Below are 19,599 nucleotides of genomic sequence, written 5' to 3' on the forward strand. Positions count from 1 at the left end.
TGACTGCCAGCTCAGAGTCTGGAGCCTGTTTCAATCTGTGACTCCCTCTCTCTCTGACCCTCCCCTGCTCACGCTGTCTCTCTCTCTCTCCTAGAAATAAATAAAAAACATTAAAAAAAATTTAAAAAAAAATGTTAGCTAAAATAACTTGTTTAAAAAAAAAAAGTTTATTTTTGAAAGAGAGCGAGAGAGAGCATGAGAGCTGGGAAGGGGCAGAGAGAGAAGACACAGAATCTGAAGCAGGCTCCAGACTTTGAGCTGTCAGCACAGAGCCTGACTCAGGGCTCGAACTCACAAATCACCAGATCATTACCTGAGCCAAAATTGGATGCTTAACTGACTGAGCCCCCCAGGTGCCCCAAGAAACTGGTTTTAAACACTGTATTTTGTTTCATAGTTCAGATAGAGGCTTATGTTAAAAGTTTAGGTTTATAAAGGTGGGCATTTCAAACATACTTTTCTTAGCATTTTGTCCTTGTTTTTATTAACTGAACTCCACAATCTGAGACTTTTAGGTGTTATTATACGGTACTTGACTAAGGAGTAACGTTACCATCAGAACCCGAAGCTGGCAGAGCTCAGACACGGCATGGTAACTGAGCAGAACAGCACTCATGTCAATTAGAAGTGCGCATGTTGAAGTGTCATAACAAACGATGTCACATTTGCAGACACAACTTAATGAGAATCGGGTGTTATTTGGCACCAACTATGCTCCCCTTCTTCACATGTTTATACCTCTCATTACCTCCGATCTTGTGCGCGCACAGCGAATGGAGAGAGACGGTAGTGACTGGCTGAAGTGAGCACTAAGTTAACGTTAAAATGTTATACTGAGGCGCTGTGGGAAACCTTAGGGCCACCCCACATCGCCCTGTGGAAGGTCACTCGGTGGCCCCCCGCTGCCCTTGGGACAAAGCTCCACTCCACGGGCTGTGTCCAGCCTCTCTGGTCCCATCCCATCCCACTCCAGCCTTCTCAGCGCCGACTTCTTTCCATCCCTCAGACAGAACCGGCTTTTCCTACCTTGTAGCTTTCACACACGTTGTTCCTTCTGCCTGAAAATTTGCTCTGAGTCATGCGGCTGTCACTCCAGCCTTGACTTCCATGGACTTCCAGGAGTACCCCTTCCGTGTATCTTCTGTCCCATCAAAATTTATTTCCCTCATGGAATTTTCCAGGATGGATAATGCTACCTTTATTTGTTTACTTTCTGCTGCCTATTCCTCTTTCCACTCTGATCTTCACGAGGGCAGAAGAATGTTTTGTTCACTGTCAGATACACAGCACAGAGAGTGGTGCCTAGGACACCCTAGGACAGAGTAGGGGCTCAACTATATGTACTTGTAATAGGCAGGCAGGCCAAAGAAAATACATTCTCATCTAAATGTACTTGTGGACGGGTGCCTGGGAGGCTCCAAAGTGTCAGACTTCGGCTCAGGTCATGATCTCACAGTCGGTGAGTTCGAGCCCCGTGTTGGGCTCTGTGCTGACAGCTCAGAGCCTGGAGCTGCTTCAGATCCTGTGTCTCCCTCTCTCTCGCCCCTCCCCTACTTGCTTGCGTGCGTGTGGTCTACCTCCTTCTCAAAAATAAAGTAACTAAATGTATTTGTGGAACATATTTCAGTGTCTACGAAACAGCATAGCGATTGAAAACGTAAGTCCTTCCATCTTCACCCGCGCATCATATCATCTTTCCTACCCATATTTTAACGGAGACCCTACCAACTTCAATAGAAACTCCATGAATACCTTGGAAAAGAATTGGAGCACACCGAACAAAAGGGGAAAGTGACTCATTTACATATCATTACTTTCCAGACCCTTTTATTGGCATAATGATATGACTGGTGTGTATGTCATAACTCACAGGCCAACACTTCCCTCATTCTACATCTCGGCGATCCTGCATACGACTCCATCTTCTAGCATGAATGTTAATCATAAGCACTCTGTGTCTGAACAGCACATTTTAACGGTCAAGATTTTGTAAAGTTCTACCCTGATAAGATAACGGAGTTGGGTTTGGGAGGAAGATTAGCGTCGGAAAAACACGGTTTCTACTTTTGCCTTTCAACGATCGTCTCTTAGGTATTTCCCTGTTCCTCTCCTATGAAACCAGACTGCGTCCTAAAGATGCGCCTCACTTAGTTCTATGATGAACACTTTGGGATGTTGTGATCGATTCTGGCAACAGATGAAGTCAAAAGGCCCCACAGGCTTCTTCTCCCAGTGGAGGCTTCGTAGTCTTAGGACACATCCTGAAATTTGGTGGAATATGTTCGAAGAGCTTTTCGGCAGGGCTCTGTGGCTCTGACACCGGTCCTGTCCCAGAGACACAGCCACAGAGCCACATTTCTTTCTGATCCCTGCACCTGCTTCCTAGAAACTGCCGTTCCCCCTGCTGTCTTTATCTTCTTTCCCTTCTTCTGGCTGCCATTCCTTTCTCAAATTCTACTCCAACCTGTGACCTTACTAAAGCGCTGGGGAAATGGCACACATGATTTCCTGGGAGACTCACAGTTTCTTACAATGAAGACGAAAGTGGAGGAGAAAGGCATGATGATAGCTGCTCTTGACTTATCTCCCGGTCTTTAAAATATATACTTCTTGGATTTCGATAGTCTAAAAAGAACATGAGGATTTATTTCTTGATTTAATATGCAGCCTTTCAGGAAACTGTATATGGTTATCATTTTTTCCCCAAGTGTTTGTTGTTGATTTTGTGTTTTGTCAAATCACTTAGAAACTATCTGCAAAGGAATATTTCACTGCATAGCGTTTTCTGAATGCTGTATCAACAAAAAAGGACCATGAAACAGAGTTTAATTACGCAGTTTTTCAAGAATTTCTTTTAACACATGAAGCCTGTATACTAAGTACAACATTCACAATCTTTTGACCTGAAGCTAGATCATGCTAGTATTTCAAAGAATATGTATTTATAGAATATGATGGTGCTACATCTTGACAAGGTTCAGAAAACTATCATTACAGATACAACTCAGATCAGATAAGCTCTACAATATCATTGCTATAATCAATCAAAACCCAAATGCCAATTTACTAAATTTTAAGTGATTCACATATTTATGTATTTTCCATATTTTAAATGGACTCATTATGTTAAAATTTTTCACTATTAATTCCTCCCAGTATATGAAAAAATGAAATATTTATTTTATGCTTTTGTCCCTTTAAAATGCTTTGATAACAGGGGCACATGGGTGGCTCAGTCCATTGAGCCTCTGACTCCTGATTTCAGCTCAGGTCATGATCTCACAGTTCATGGCTTTGGACCCTGCATCAGGCTCCGTGCTGACATCACAGAGCCTGCTTGGGATTCTCTCTCTCTCTCTCTCTCTCTGCCCTTTCCTCACTCATGTGTGCATGTGCTTTCTCTCTCTCTTTCAAAATAAACTTCAAAAAATTAAAATAAAATGCTTTGATAACAGCATATGATTTAATCAAACTAATCACCAAATAATGACTTCTAATTTGTCTATACTGAGAGCAAAGGGATAATTATCCACAAGGGCAGGGTTGGGTTTTTGGGTTTTTTTCCATTCTTGGTGGGCCGCTCCCTAGAACACTGCCAACAGCTGATGAAGGAGTGGATGAAAATAAAGCAGAGATGAATTCTCCATTAAACGCTCTTTGTAAATTGTTGTTCTATTGGATTATACGACCAAAGCGTCATACCTACAGAAGTAAAACGTGTAAGGAAAGAAATTATTTTCTAAAAATCCATGCAAAGATCAAATAATCATAAAGGCAGGAAACCTGAAGATCACTCGACAGGACCCGTGGTGTGTCATGCAGACCTTCCCTCATCACCAAGGAGCTCGTTCTCCCGGCCGCCAGGACTACTTCCGCCTCATGGTGCACACCTGAGTCCCTACCCGGGACCTGTCTTTGGCTAAAGAGGGCTAACCCCATGCATCCCCAAAGCAAGGCCCTTCCAAGGGCAGCTAATGACAGGTCACTCTGGTGGCCCACGGGCCTGGCTCTTGCCTTCATTCATGTCTTCTCTGGAGGGTCAGAGCACCCCCACCTCTCCTCTCTGGCCAGCCAGTCCTGTGGGATCACCGAGTCCTCTGTTTTCCCTGCAACACAGTTCAGCTCCTTCCTCTGCCCGTCCCTGCTTCCCCCACTCCCACAGGGCTGTTCTTCCGAAGAACAAAGAATGCTCCCTAAAGAACTTCCTCCACACAAACATCAGTCTCCTGTTGTTTCCTAGGGAAATGGAGCGAGTGGAGTTGGTGGCCAGTAGTCTGGGAAGCAAATCTAAAATGGCATTTTGGGGGCACGTGGCTGGCTCAGAGTAGTTAAATTTCCAACTCTGGGTTTTGGATTTGGATCAGGTCATGATCTCACGGCGTTGTAAGTTCAAGCCCTGCATTGGGCTCTGCGCTGACAGTGCGGGGCCCACTTGGGATTTTCTCTCTCTCTCCCTCTCTCTCTAGCCCTCCTCCACTCATGCTGTCTCTCAAAAGAATTAAACTTGGGGCAACCTAGGTGGCTCAGTCAGTTGAGTATCCCATTTTGGCTCAGGTCATGATCTCACAGTTCATGAGTTCGAGCCCCACATTGGGCTCTGTGCTGACAGCTCAGAAACCTGGAGCCTGCTTTGGATTCCATGTCTCTGTCTCTCTGCCCCTCCCCTGCTCTCTCGCTCTCTCTCAAAAATAAAATATTAACAAAATTTTAAAAAAACTGTAAAAATTTTTAAATAAAAATAAAAATAAATAAAACAGTATTTAGAGCTGGATCGCCTGTCAGTCTTTGGCAACATGGACCGGCTTTCTGGCTGTCAGTGGAGGGCAGGCTATACCATGGCACAGGGTGCTGGCATCATTGTTACAGCTGCCCCCATGGTGAATGGGGTTACAACATCGCAGGAGCGACCTTACTAGTGGTTGTGGTATGTAGGGTGTTTGATGGAATTGATGGCGTTCCTTCAAGGCCCTGGAGAGAGATGACGTAAGACTGGGACAGCGCCAGACAGACGGTGGAAATCAGAGGGCCTCTCTGGCAGCTCGTGAAAAGGCTCTCACTCCCGGTCACTGAAGGGAAGAGCAAGCAGAGGACCAGCCTTTGTCAGAGTTGTGGAGCACCAAAGATGATGGACTTCTCAACCCAAGGCTGCCCTGTTGGGACCAGGGCCCTGGCAAGCTGGGAGTGGAGCTGTTAGACTTGAAATGAGACCTGGGGCCAATGCACGGAAGAAACTGGAAACTCCAGAAGCCCCTGGAATGTCTAAGTGCAGACTGGTCCACGGCCCCCTCCCACTTGAAGAGAACATTCTCTCCTGGCCAGCTGACCAGTAGTTAGGGTTAAATCACAACATGACCGGGTAAGGAAATGCAGGGCCTGATAAGAGACTAAAGAGCTGACATCCCAAAGGGCCAGAAGGCCCCACCAGCAGGCATCAGCAAGCGACAGTGTAACCAGGACTGGGTCCTGTGGGGATTGGTCAGGGAAGATGCGAAGTGGACAAAGAATCACTTGCTGTGACCCTCTCCTCTGACGATACAGAACTTAACACCACGGTCGTGGAAAATGGCAGTAATGTGCTACCAGGTCAGCCCTCGGAAGCTTGGAGAAAGCAACGGAGCGCACCCGGTGAGAGGCAGGAGCCCAACTTCCAGGCTAGTTGTTGAGGAGGACAAACACAGATGGGCAAGGGAGTTCCTTCCATCGATGCAATAAAACACGCCAAGGATGGACGGTCAGGAGGCTGGGGGCCCCCAGGCCCCATAAAAAGCACATCTCTTTGCTCAGTCACCAGACCTAGAAACCCTCCACTGAAGGGAGGCCAGGTCCCAAGAAGGAAACACCTGTAAACACCAGAGCAAGTGCCCAAAAGACTCATGCAGCCCATGCGGAACCAGAGGCCGGGGGACTGGGCTGCGGTGCAGTGAGGGGCAGGCAGCCCTGTGCAAGATACGCAAGGTAGACACCAGCACTCTGGGACAAGGCTGCACCCTCCGCGGCAGGGAATGACGTGTTGTTTGTAGGACACTTCCCTAAGTGCTCCTGCGCCTTTGTGCAGATGGGGCACATGACCCTGAGCCACCTCTCCAGCCATGAGGCCAGAATCTCCTGTCCGACTTAACTTCTGTTAGCCCTACACCAAGGCATGAAGTCAGAGGCCAGCGGCCATCTCCTGGAACTTAGAAGCCACGCACCAGGCCACGGGGGCGGCACAAGAGGCCACTCACACAGGTGACTCATAGTCCTGTGTCCCCCACCGCCTCTCCCTCATCTCTGGCCCCTGGCCACAGAGGGGTGTCCCTACAACCAGTCTGGAGGGGAAGAAAACGGCCACACTTGGTGTCGGGGGGGTTGGCACAGGCCACAAAAGTCCTGCTGTGGACCGTGGCCAGGTCAAGGTGCTGAGCGGGAGTCCTCCCAACACGCAGTATACACATTCTCACCGACAGACATGAGTGGCTTGGCTGGTTTGTCAGGACCCAGAAGGGGGGGACGATGAGATCTGAGAGAGCTTGAGGGTGGACCGGTGGGGCACCAAGGGCAAAGACCTTTGCTTCCCATACTAACATCCTCCAGAGTGGCCCTTGTGGAAGAGGCACTGGATAGCCAGAATGCACGGCTCAGCCAGCTGACACCAGCCAGCTCATCATCACCCACCCCAGGGCCCCCACGGTGGGCTCATTAACACAGTGGCCATAGCTGCTGGGATAGAGGCCGCATGGGGGCCCCATGAGGGCACCCCCTCAGCAAGGCTGATCTAGCCACTGCCAGTACTGAATGTCTAAACTGCCAACCACAGACCCCAGGGCTGAACCTGGATATAGCCCAACAAACCCGCTCGATGGAGCACAATGGTATCACTGTGGCAGGAACGCATGGGATGGGTACGGGCTTTTCTCCTCTGCTGGCATGGCCTCAGCCAGCACGACTGTCTGTAAGCCAGGGACTTACAGAGGTCGGACCCACCCGTGTGGGGCGCCCTGTGACACTGCAGTGAATCAAATGATGCACTTCGCAACAAAGGCGCTGTGGCACTTGACTGTGCATCTTCTGTTCTCATCACCGACTATATGCCCCAGGGCTGCTGGCTTGAGGAGGGGAGGGGACAGCCTCTTGAGGTTGCTGTTGAGGGCCCTGCGTGGAGATTCCTCGTGAGCGTGGGCAATGCCTCAGGATGCAGTCAGTACTGCCCATATGAGCAACCGTGTGGCACAGCATCCTCAAGGGTCACAGTAGGTGTGGCCATTCTTACCATCACTTTTAATGACCCAGGTGGGAAATCCGTGCCTTTCGCCACAACGATGGCTCTGTGCATCTAGAAGTACGTTCCCCAGTGGGAAGTGCTTCCACCAGGGAGTGCAACGCAAGTTCCATTAATCTGCCCACTACCTTCCATTCCCTTCAGCTCCTCCCACCAGGACAGGGGTCAGAAGGACAGGACGCACCTTTCCTGGCTGGGAAGGATGTCTATCGCCCTGAAGGACCGACAGGGCACTTCTTGGTATTCTCTCACCCGGTTGTTAGCAAATGGACACGTGCTCATACAAAGGCTGATAAATAAGGGCATGGTGACCAACGGCTCACACCCCTCTGAGGTGAATGTCAGAGTCCTCACACCAGTTGGCTACCTAGACTAGCAAAAGTACTGGGTGGGAATGAATGGGCGGTTGGGGGGGGGGTGAGAGGGCGAGACAATGAGTATCGGTTGCCTTCTAGCCACAGCCACGGAGACTGTACTTCGCCCGCAATGTCCCTTCGGTGGCCTCCTCAGGGAAAGAGACTGATTAGAATCTTGCAGGGCACAGGGGGCTCTCCTCAAATTAGGTACAGGAAGTAATCTGCGTGATGCGGGGGGTTGACTACAGTGGTGTGCCGCCCGAGTCGCCCTTCAGAACCAAGGCCCTCATCCCTCCAGCTGCCAGGAGTGACAACCGATGACGCGGATGACTTCCGGGGCCCTGAGCTGCCCCACCTACAGCATGTCCCACACGGCTGTTTGATCGCCGCAGGGGCGCCAAAGCCCAGGCCCCTTACTCGATCCGGGGACAACTCAGGGCCATCCCGGCTCTGACACAACTGCATTGCTATTCAACTCTCCTTCCCAACTGGGCTGCCTTCGGTTTTGTACCGGTGTCTCTCCTGACGGTGTTCTCGAGTAAACCGGCACGCAGATCTCTAGCCCCGAGTGTTTCCTGGGGAAACCTGTAGAAACAACAGCTGCTGCAAAGATTGGGATTTCAACAAGTCATCAGTCAGACACACCGATGGGTTCTCAGCACACTGCTCAGCCTTGTCTATCTTTGGTCAGACTCTCCAGACTCTGGAGCGGGGACCCTCATACACAGGATTTATCGAGGGAATGCTCTCGAAGAGGCATAGGTCAGGCAATGAGAACAGCTGGCCGAGCAGGAGAAGCTGGACACAAAGATGTGGGTTGGATGTGGGTAATGCCCTAGAGAACTGTGCTATTACTGGTGATTTCGTGGCCAAATCGTGTACCAGCCCTGTGAGGGGGACCTGGGTCCTTCCTCGTACCGTTTATCTTCTGCATAGACACGCCTCTTAAGTTTGACGTTATTTACAAAGGAAGATAGAGTTTAGAATAGTCCTCAAGCTACACATGGAAACTGCATTTAACCAGAGAGGAAAAAAAAGTCTGTCATCTAGGTCATTAAGTCCTTGGGGTTTTATAACTGAACTGAAATGTTCAGGCAAAGCAACTATATAACCCTTCCCCTCAAAACCCGCATTTGCCTCGTCCCTAAAAGTAGCATTTAACTAAATGCTAACTCTGAGAAAGATCCACACAAAATTAAGCACCAACATTAAGAAAAGAAAGTTATTTAAATGTATCAACCAAGCCAAGCTTCTATTTAGTTACACGTCTCCGTGTGAAAGATTGAGGGCAAAAAGAAATTCTTGAGGGAGGCATAATTAAGGTTCTTATCAAATGTGGTGGATGTGCAATTTTCTGATTGCTTTGACAGTTCATTAAGAAGTTTCAGAGCTTCAAGGTCGTGATTCACGTCTATCTTTATAGACACCTTTTCCTCAGGATTGAAATGCAAGGATTTAAAGTGATTTTCAAATGTTGTAAAGAATACACGCTCGAATGCATTCGGGTATGGGGACAGCCTATTTCTATGTTTCACCAAGATTAACATTTTAGAATATTTTATATAAAATTTTCATAAAGAGCTAAAATGTTTTATGAAAGGAAAATGTTCATAGGAAACTCAGTCAGTTGAGGTTTGTCTGGTTTTTCCCCCTCTTCAAAACTACTAAAGGCCAGAGGGGTTCCCAGTAAGTTAGTGAGAACATCAGGGAGGGTCTTCTATTCGTATTCTGGAATGTGCATTTCCTCCTTGGCAGCCCAGACTGCAAGTGGAGAACATTCCCTACCTGAGTAGAAACACCTTAATCTAGTACCTTCTATATCGGACTCATGGTACCTTCCTAGGGCATCCGTGAGAAGCAGGTCAGGATTCCTGATCACTCACCATTCTCAGGCTCCTCCCTCACCTCCTGGTCAGTGGGGTTGAGAATAAGGGGTTATGTGTTTCCTCATTACTGGTGGTGGCTGTGAGGGCACGGAGGAGTGGGGGTGAGAGGAGGAGGGGTACAGCCCCTGTTGACCAGGAAGTCAGACACTTTCCAAACGTTTTGTATGAACTGCATTTGACACTCATTATAACCTAAGGAGGTCGACTCTGCGATTATTCCTACTTTTACAAATGAGGAAACTGAGGCTGAGGGCAATTAAGCAAATCACACAAAAAGGTCCCACAGTGGGAAAGTAGGTCCTCTGACTTCACAGCCCGAACTTGTCATGACTGCCTCTTTATCGATAGCATGCTTTTCAGGGATGCTTTACAAGCAAGACTGACTGAGAATGTTCAGAAGAGAGTCGAGATAGTCGTGGAGGGGAGGCGGGGGAGGCCCTGTTTGAGTGTATCCGTCTCAATAGCAGTGGCTTCTTCCTGCTGGCTCTCCCTTCCTTCATTCCCCAGTCCTCAGCTTTGTACTTTCTAGAACTCCTCTCCTCTCCCTCCCAATCCGTTCTCCATGGCAACCAGAGTGAGTATCCCAAAGAATAAATCTGTCCCTGTGGCTTTTCTGTGGTAAATGCTTAATGGTGCCCCACCGCTTTAGGCTGACACCCAAATCCCTCTGGTTGTACGTGAACCCTCCTGCAATCCCCAGCTCGTTTTTCATCGGCGGTAGGCTGTGCACCCGTCAGATCCCCGTCCAGTACACTTCACTATTTTGAGGGATTTTGAGAAAAGTCTCAGGACTTCTGCAAATCCACAAACTACTCAATACTCCTGGTATCGGTGTTCTCATAAGTTTCTCTAGGGCATAAGCACACAGAAAACTGGAAACAAAGTTGTACTCTGAAATGGCCAGTCCAGCAGGTGAGGAACTCAACAATACTCATGGGGGCATGACGGAGACATCTGGCCTCGGAGTGGGTCCAGGAGAGCACAAACTTAGGCAGATGCTGCTTCGGCTGAGAGGAGAAGCAAGGGTAGAGGCAGGTTCGGAGGAATGGAAAGTAGCAGAACTGTGCTCGGGACTGTAGTTTTTTCCCCTCCCATCCAGTGGGGGGCTTAGCGGGGCTGGGCCCATTTGAGAAGAAGCAAGGGTCTTCGAGAAGCCAAGTAAGAAAGAGAGCAAAGGGAGACCTCACATCGTACAAAATGCGCCAAGTTAAACCATATGGGCACCCGGTGCATCCTTTACAATTATTATTCGATTTTCATACTCGATGGCAAAACAACGACTAGAAAGTACGTATTTTAAAGGATGACGTGGAAACGTTATTTTCAGCATTTTAACTGTGTAGGGGAGGGAATTTTTTTCCTTCTACCCTTGAAGGTCTTCCAGGCGGTGTAAGAATTAACAGGGGAAATGAAACAAATCAAACAAAAAGCCTCAGGCTCACGACATGCACGTGAAGGCCCAATAATGAAGTTGAGACTCGAAGACAAGACGGAGGTGGGTGGTTTTTTATACCTTTTAGCCAAAGAGACGGTAAATCGGTGAGGAATGGACAGCACGGAGAAACCTGAACTTCGGGAGCTCCCAGTCAGAAGGAATCCTAAGCAGAATTTGGGCTGGGGGAGTAAATTAGTAAAACAGTAACAACAGCTGTTGGTTGTTCTAAATTCTCCACCTTGGTGATAAGGAGGGGAGACTGGAGACACATGCGGGAGGTGGGGTCGCAGGGCGTTCTTCCGGCTGTTTCTTAAGTGGCCTTTACATTTTGGGGTGGCCTGCCCTTCACAGCTGCAACTGCAGGCTTCCGGCCCCTTTTGGAAACCCGGATTTCTCAGCGTTTGGAATGTGATGTTTACATACGCTGAAATACTACTCTTCATTTGGCTTTGAAAGAAAACCTCGGATACATTCTAGAACCTATAAAACCAACACCAACTTGAACCCTTCGTCTTGAAACTCTGAGTGTGCTTCCTTGTACCCATGTCTGCAAAACGTCTCCAAGGAAATGAGTAAAAAGTAAACACAGGGCATCTTGTACTAGGGAGTTACTCCAACCGGCTGGCCGATCTTCCTGCCAGTTGAGTCCTATTTTCCCTTATTATCTCTCTGGGCCTCCCCTTTAAACTTGTTTCCCAACTGCTCCATGTTAACACAGAGAAAGGGCTGACAGCTTAGCAGGCCAAAGTGTTGGCCCATGTTTACCCTTTACTTGATTCACATTTGCTTTTTGATATGTATTTTGAACACGCTGTTTTCCAGATTTTAGGAGATAACTATTCTTTCCAGTCTTTTACTCCAAGAATATTTGGGAAGCCAAAGTTGGTATTTTGCTCATTTTGCTTATTCCCAAAATTTAGCAAACGACCTGGACTTTTGCTCTCATTAACTTTACCCCATTTTTGAAACGTCTGTAACAGAACTGTGGACAAAAGGTAAGGCAAATGTAGTTCCACCACAAAAGTTGAAGAGCAGAGTTAGAATCAGTTAATCTTTAAGATTATATTTTATCTCGATTAACTACAGTATGCAACTTAAAGTCCGATAATATAGAAATGCTGTCAGGAGTTTGACAGAAACATTAGAAACGCGAATCGTGTGAAAAATATATAGCATGTAAGTAGAGTAACCTAAGAGTTGAAAATGAAGAGTTATACTAAACATTATCAATACTCACAAAGAACCATTTTGAGAGAAATGTATTCAACGTTTTAAAAGGAATTTGTTAACTCTTAAGTCACCTATGAAGGAAAACAAGTCAAGAAATCCTGCGCCTATTGGGTTTGTAAGCTGTTACATGGTTAAGGATGCTTTAAGAACCCAAGTGGAATGATAGAAAACCCGAGTTGAAACTGTGGACTCACCTTAGACGTTCCAGAAAGTGCAGGCGGGCAGTAGCTGCCCTCCGCCCCAGCCAGAGCAGCGGCGCACTGTTTCCAGCTTTGCCCCGACTTGCAGAATGAGTGAAGGGCTGAGGCTTCACCCGCTCTGGCTCTCACGTGTTTGGCCTTGTCTTATGTTTCATTCCCTCGTATTAGCAACAGGCGTATCTAATTTTACTCGATGACATAAACAGCTCAGACCGCACTTAAAATTGTTTGGGCACCAATTCCAGGACACAGCGCTAAGTGGCCAAAAAAAAAAAAAAATCTTATAAAACCAACATTTAAATCCTGAATCATGATGGTCTTGTGTAATTATAACTTTCTAAAATAAACTTTACCTTAAATGAATAGCAAAAAGCAGACTAGTTTCCAGTGGAATCCAATGTTGACAAAATCTCAGAGAAGTCCTTTCAAATTAACCGGCAGCATTTAGAACTCAACGACTTTATTGGTATTACATGTACACTCTTCTCGTTCTGATGAAGTGCATATTATCATGTAATAGTCACTCCTTAAAGATCACTTTCTTTAAGTGTCTTTTGAAGTGAAAAACCTTAATATTTGAGAAGAGAACCTTAAGGAATTGTCATCCTAATAAAGAGGGAAATAAATTCTCCATGTTAAAATCACCACAGTTCTTTACTAATAAACTAAATTTGTATTGTGTTTAACAAAGTTTGTGAATGTAACATCACCATCTTGATGTTTTGTGTTTATTTAAAAAGAATAACACTCATATTAAATGCTCATAAGCTGTAAAGAAAATAAATATCAAGCGTTTAAAACAACCTTCTATTTTGCCTTCTTTAGGTATAGACTGGTGAGCTGTATGAATTAACACAGGCTAAAGGATTATATATTTGAAATTTGGATTTTAGCACTAAACCTTGAAAAGGAGAAAGTGGTGTAATTATAATCCGTATGCTTAATATTTATCTTATTTTCTTTTCAGGAGACCTCTTCTCTTATTCTGTTTATTCATAACCCTAACTAATGTCTTTTGACATTTGATATGAACAGCTGCAGGCCTTAAATTAAAAGCTGATACAGCTTCAGCTAATCACACGTTTATTTATAAGACTTTCATAAAATCTTTCATGAACTCTCTGCCCACTACGATTTTCCCTATAATGGCAATATAATTACAGCACAACTATCAATTCTGAATTAAAACACAGAATACTTAACAATGATGGCCTGAGATGTATTTTTGTGACAGTGTGTGTCTGGAAAGTCAAAACTGGAAACTCCTAACTCAATATTCTGGTTGAAATGTCACACTTCGAAAGGTTATGCATTGAGGGACCTTTTCATCAATCAGTAAATTGGTTTTGTAGCGATGAACTTTTCCGTGTTTTGGGGACTGCTTGATACAAATGTTAGTCAATCTGTGGCCTTTCTGTCCATTCACACCTACAAACTCATTTAATACTACCAACTTCTCTGTTCAGTCCTTCATTCGAAGGGCTTCCAGGAAAAGACTCTCATTTTATAGAATAGTTGAAATTATTAAAATGTCTTCAGTGCAGGTCTGGCTTCACTCTGTAACTCATATATATACGTCTCGTATGTTTCAGTGGAATCACAACATTTTGTTTATTTTAAATGTTTAATGTTTATTTATTTTTGAGAAGCAGACAGAGCATGAGTGGGGGAGGACCAGAGAGAGAGGGAGACACAGAAATGAAGCAGGCTCCAGGCGCCAAGCTGTTAGCACAGAGCCCAACGCAGGGCTCGAACCCACAAACTGCGAGATCATGACCTGAGCCGAAGTCAGATGCTTAGCCAACTGAGCCACCCAGGTACCCCGGAATCACAACATTTTAAAGCTATGAGACTTTATTTTAAAATTTTTTTAATGTTTTATTCATTTCTGAGAGAGAGAGAGAGAGAGAGAGAGCAGGGCAGGGTCAGAGAGAGAGAGACACAGAATCTGAAGCAGCTCCAGGCTCTGAGCTGTCAGCAAAGAGCCCGACATGGGGCTTGAACCCATGAACCATTGAGATCATGACCTGAGCCGAAGTCGGACGCTTAACGACTGAGCCCCCCAGGCGCCCTCACAGTGGTCCCACTTTTAATAGCTCCTGTGACTTTGGATACTAACCGTAGACATGAGCTCCAGTGACTAAATCCCCCCAAACCATCTTGGGCTTGCCTCCCAAACTAAACTCATCTCCCTAAACCTGCTCTTTGGTCCGTCCGTCTGTCCTTTCTCTGTTTATGACTCTATCCTCCCCAAAGTTACGGAAGATCCATGTAGGCGCATCCCTCACCAACCTGCCCGCCAGGCAGCAAGCCCCAGGATCTCCTGCTCTGCCCTCCCTCTTCTCTGCAGATCCCCGTCTGACTGGGGGCTCACATCAGGACTCGCCTGGGACTTGCATTTTCCACTCCTGGGACTGCCAGAGAGACGCCAAGAACAGCTAATTCCCTCCCAGCACTCCACGGGGCACAACACCTTCATGATTGGGCTGCTCTGTCTCTCCTGTCCCCCCCACCCCCCAGAGGTGCGGTAAGAAAGCACATGCCATTGGGTACCTGGCAAAGCCTCCGACTAGAGTTACCTCCCATCCTTTTCTGTTGGGAACCGAATGGCTATTTAACCTTTCAAAGCCTGTTCATGTCACTATCAGCTTCCCAGATGTGTTTATAAACTTAGAGTTCTTCGTATTTACATTGCTATCATTGGTTTATGCACATGTTCTCCCCACCAGACTATGAACTCCTTGCTCAGCAGCTGCATAAAGTGAGCCTTCAGTCAGCTGAACTCTGAACAGTTACACCAAACCTCAGTGTTTTTTACGATATCCATTCCACAGGGCACAGTAAACTTAAAAAAAAAAAAAAGGAGCTAACGTATGATCAGCATGACATTCTAAAACTTTTCCAGAAGAGGTCAGTATAACAGTAATAAAGATATTAGCTTTCAGGGCAAATGAAATGTGAAATCAAATGAAATTATTTTGTTAAGAGGTACGCTTTCAAGCATTAAAAAATACTGCGTCAATTCTCTGCCCCCCATCAAAGCCACACTTCCTCAGGAGAGAGGGCCCCTGGCTTTTCACAGAAGCAAAATGGAGTGATCAGATGATTCTGTACACAGATGAAAACTCTCAAAGAATTTAAATCTGGAATGGAATTAACATCATCACCGGGATGCTTCTCACCCAAAGTCTCTGGTTGTTTTTAAATAGGGCTCATCCATGTGTATGCATTTGGAACAGATAATTCTTGTTTTCTTTTGGAGTTGCTGTAGCAATAAAAAATAAATTGATTGCCTGACTACGGCATGTTGGCATTTTGTGGCTTCCTGTGGTTCTCTGGGAGAGTTTAGCAGTCCCCATTTAGCATGTAGAGCTAATTCAGTGTTGTCAGGGCTGACAAGGAAGAAAAACATGGGATCCTGGAAAAATAAAGAGGTAAGAAAGACAAAAGAAAAGAAAAAAGTAAACTCTTACATTTCAGAAAAGAAAATTGGACTACTGGAAATTTCAAAGGTTATCCACTGGCAATCACTGCTTTGTGTCATCATATTTTTAAAGTTTTATTCCGTGGACACACGACTTTGCCTAACCGATCGGGAGCTCCATTAGGAGGAGACCCGAGCAGCGATTCTCAGGTGGGGCAGCGAGTGGAGGTGTGGCGTGCACGTATCAGAATCACTGGAAATACACGAGGAGTAATGACCAAAGCTGAACTTGCACACTTGAAGGGGAAATCAGTCAGAAGGGCTTGTAATAAACACCTCGCTGTCTCCTGCTTCCTGCCTCATCCGTAGCTCCACGGGCCAGAGGTCAGGGCTTAGATCTTTCTTCCTTCTCACATCTACCTCTGACCTTTAAGTAACCTTACGTTGCTGTCTCCGGGTTTATGAACTTCCGACCTAATCTATTAATTCACGTACATTACCACCCAGTAGCCTTGTCTCCTCTTTCCTGTGTGCTTTTATCAGGAGGTCCTTTCTTTTGTGGTCACCTGGGCAATTTCAGACAATCGGCTTAAACACTCACTTCTTGTTCCATGATGACCTGTATCCTTTGGTCCTGCTGCTGCCAGAGGGAGGGTCTGAGCATCTCAAGTGTCCCGGCCCCCGTGCCCACAGCGCCCGCCACCCCCCGTGCCCACAGCGCCCGCCACCCCCCGTGCCCACAGTGCCTGCCTCTCGACTCCAACCTTCTGTCCTTCCCTTTATTTATGTGCAGGCTCAAAGTGCTCATATTTACCTTCTACGCTGAAACTAATCTCCCGGGGCGCCTGGGGGGCTCAGTCGGTTAAGCGTCCGACTTCGGCTCAAGTCATGATCTCGCGGTTCATGAGTTCGAGCCCGGCGTCGGGCTCTGTGCTGACAGCTCAGATCCTGGAGCTGCTTCCGATTCTGTGCCTCCCTCTCTCTCGGTCCCTTCCCCTACTCGCACTCTGTCTCTCTCACTCTCTCAAAAATAAATAAACACTGAAGAGAAAAATTAAAAAAAAAGAAACTAATCTCCTGTGTCTCCTGTGATTTGATCAGGGTGATTTAAAAATTAATGCAGTGCAGTGTTCACATCTTACAACTAGCTACCCAACTACCTGACCATATTCCTTTAGAGATAAACACCTGTACCCCTCAATGCTTCTATTATCAGTTTGAATGGAATTTACTCGTAAACTATTTCTCCAAAGATTTCATTGCTTTATACTGACACTGCCTTTTCCCAGAGGGCATTTGTTGCTGGAGTTTCTGAATGCCATTTGTATTGTTGTTGTACAAGAAGTTTTGCTCGATTTCCGTTCCTCGGCTTATCCTACTTGTCTCTCAGTTTTTATTCCTTTAATCTATTACTTGTAATCAGTGTCATTTTTCTTCCTGAAGGAAAAAAATGTTCCTTTCTAGTTTAAGTCGTTTATACCGTGGTTTTCTTGTAGGACTCACCTCCACATCTCTTACTTTCTCGTGGTCTTTGCGTTTCTTGCATTCTCTACTTATACCACATCGTCAAACTTCTGGCGAATTTTTGATGATACTATCCATTGTATACAATCATCTTTCATCGGCATCCCTGTATCCCAGACTCTCTCCCTCCCCCCGTGCAAGTCCATGGGGCTGAGCTAGCCTCCGGCATAGTGGTTGCCTTCCTTCCTTAGCTCTCACTGCGCTCCTGAGCTGCCGGGGTTGTTTTCTGATCAGCTCTCACATCCTCTCCTCATTTACCCCCTTGCTTTGATGGGCTGTACCCTCAAAGGAGCATTCAGAAGGGGTGTTTGGGAAATAGGTTATCTGAGTCCTTTTATGTCTGAAAATGTATCAATGCTGCTTCAAAACTGGTTAATAGTTTCATTTAGCATAAAATTCTGGACTAAAATAATTTCAGACTAAACTTTGAAGTCCTTGCTTCGTTGACATGTGTCATTAGGAGTTCCCGCAGAGAGGTGCAATTCCAGTCATTTGCATTTCTAGTTTATGTTGAGTAAGGGATGTTACTATCTAACGTACCTGTGTGCATCTTCTGGTAAAATTAATATTCTCCCTAGTTTATTTCCTGTTATATTCATCTGGTATTTCACATATCTGAATACATTAAACAGAAGGTAGTGTTCATTCGTCCATTTATAAAATTTGTTCTTACTGAAAAGTAATCATCGAGTAAGATATTCAAGTTATATTTCATGAATGTTCGTAAAATCTCTTTGCTTTGATCAGAAATCTATGACCAAGACCTAGAGAGTGAGCAACAGTAGGATTTATGAAAAAGAAGATACGTGATACAGAATAAATAGGAGGAAATAAAACAATTGAAAAAATATTGAAAATCTGCATTTGGAGGCAAAGGAAGATCTGTTCCCAAGTCAGACATTGAGATTTGTGAGAACAGTCACTTACAAAAAAGAACACATTCCTTCCAAGGGACAGCTTCTCCTAGTGTAGTAATATTTCTGGATTCTCTCCACAACTTTCACTCACTTCTTCTCAGGGTAAGTGGTTTAATTTTTGTCACCGATGAGTCAGAATAAGGAAGTGGGTCTATATGGGCCAACTCGCCCCTCTTCGGGGACCTTCATGCCTGCAGCGAGTACAGTTTCAGGCAGTAAGTTTCAAACACAACCTTCCCTGGCGGGGAGAGGGTCAGAGGTGGGTAAACCTGTGATCTTCAAAAGCTGCTAAGGGGTGCGGCGTCCTTGCTGGGAATGCACGATTAGCAAGTCCATTGTTGCTGCATATCTAGAATCTCCAACAGCTCTCTCTGTAACAAAATTGACATTTAGACCTTCATCTGCCTCATGCCTTCCCTTCTCAGTTGGTTCAGAACTTGGGCAGTACACAGAGAAGGGATTTTTCTCAATCTTCTCAAACTAAAAAAAAAAAATCAGCATTTCACAGCCACACGTCTTCGTTAAGGATCTACTTTTATAGCAGGGGGTATTCTGCATCAGCACCTTATCTAACTTTTCTCTTTCAACTTTTCTGCCAGGCTGGTTCCCGCCTAAACACCTCTGTGGTCCTCACAACGTTCAGGGCAGACCAATCTGCCACCACTTATTTACCTCTCTATATCCTGTCATTCCTTTATTTGATCACAAGTTTGATGGCAGGGACAGAGTCTTCATACCTGTATTTCCTTAGCCTCTACATACTCAGGAAATATCTGCTAAATGAACTTAATAAGTAAGCCACACTTTCTATGCTTCTGTAGCTTTCTTTCCAGCTTAGAGGGCAGACCACTAAATACTCAATAATGTGGTTCACATAACAGTTTGGGTAGGTAGCAAAGGCTATGGAAGAAGAGAAAGGAAAAGTTAATTCTATCTGGAAGACACCTAGAGGTAGTGGATTCTCCAGTATTTCTAATATTTGTGCATGTTTCACGTGCATTCGATAAGTTGACATAATCGTGTGTGAACATAAATGTACAAGAGTCAACGCATTGAGATACGTGCATGTCACGGACCTAAATTCTACATTTTTTATTGATTCACAAGTAGGTTTGGAGACCGCTAACCAAAACCTTCAAACAGGTACCATCACCATATTGATGACTTTGGTTCAATCCCCTAAACCCTCCAAAATCAGGATCAGATAGCCGAAAGCCTCAACGGCTTGATAGCTTGGCTGATCTGTATTCTGTAGTCCAATTATGATTTACGCTACACGGTATTAGTTTAAAAACTTTACTTATTCTTTCCCTAGAAATAATAGAAACAAATGGCCAAAAATTCCAGGCTTCGGGATCAACCGAGTTTT

General features: G+C 45.6%; 1 protein-coding gene across 1 annotated transcript in view; it reads right to left on the reverse strand.

Annotated features, from left to right (window-relative positions):
* Nucleotides 1–12,418, reverse strand: part of SGCG (sarcoglycan gamma) — a 97,223-nt gene extending 84,805 nt beyond the window's left edge. Inside the window, exon 1 of the mRNA XM_039255345.1 lies at nt 12,360–12,418. The gene's annotated coding sequence lies outside the window, so the exon portion shown is untranslated. The remainder of the gene's footprint in view (nt 1–12,359) is intronic.
* Nucleotides 12,419–19,599: the final 7,181 nt, after the last annotated feature.

This window comes from Hyaena hyaena, unplaced genomic scaffold (assembly GCF_003009895.1).
Source record: "Hyaena hyaena isolate Hyena2069 unplaced genomic scaffold, ASM300989v1 scaffold_11, whole genome shotgun sequence".
NCBI lineage: Eukaryota > Metazoa > Chordata > Mammalia > Carnivora > Hyaenidae > Hyaena > Hyaena hyaena.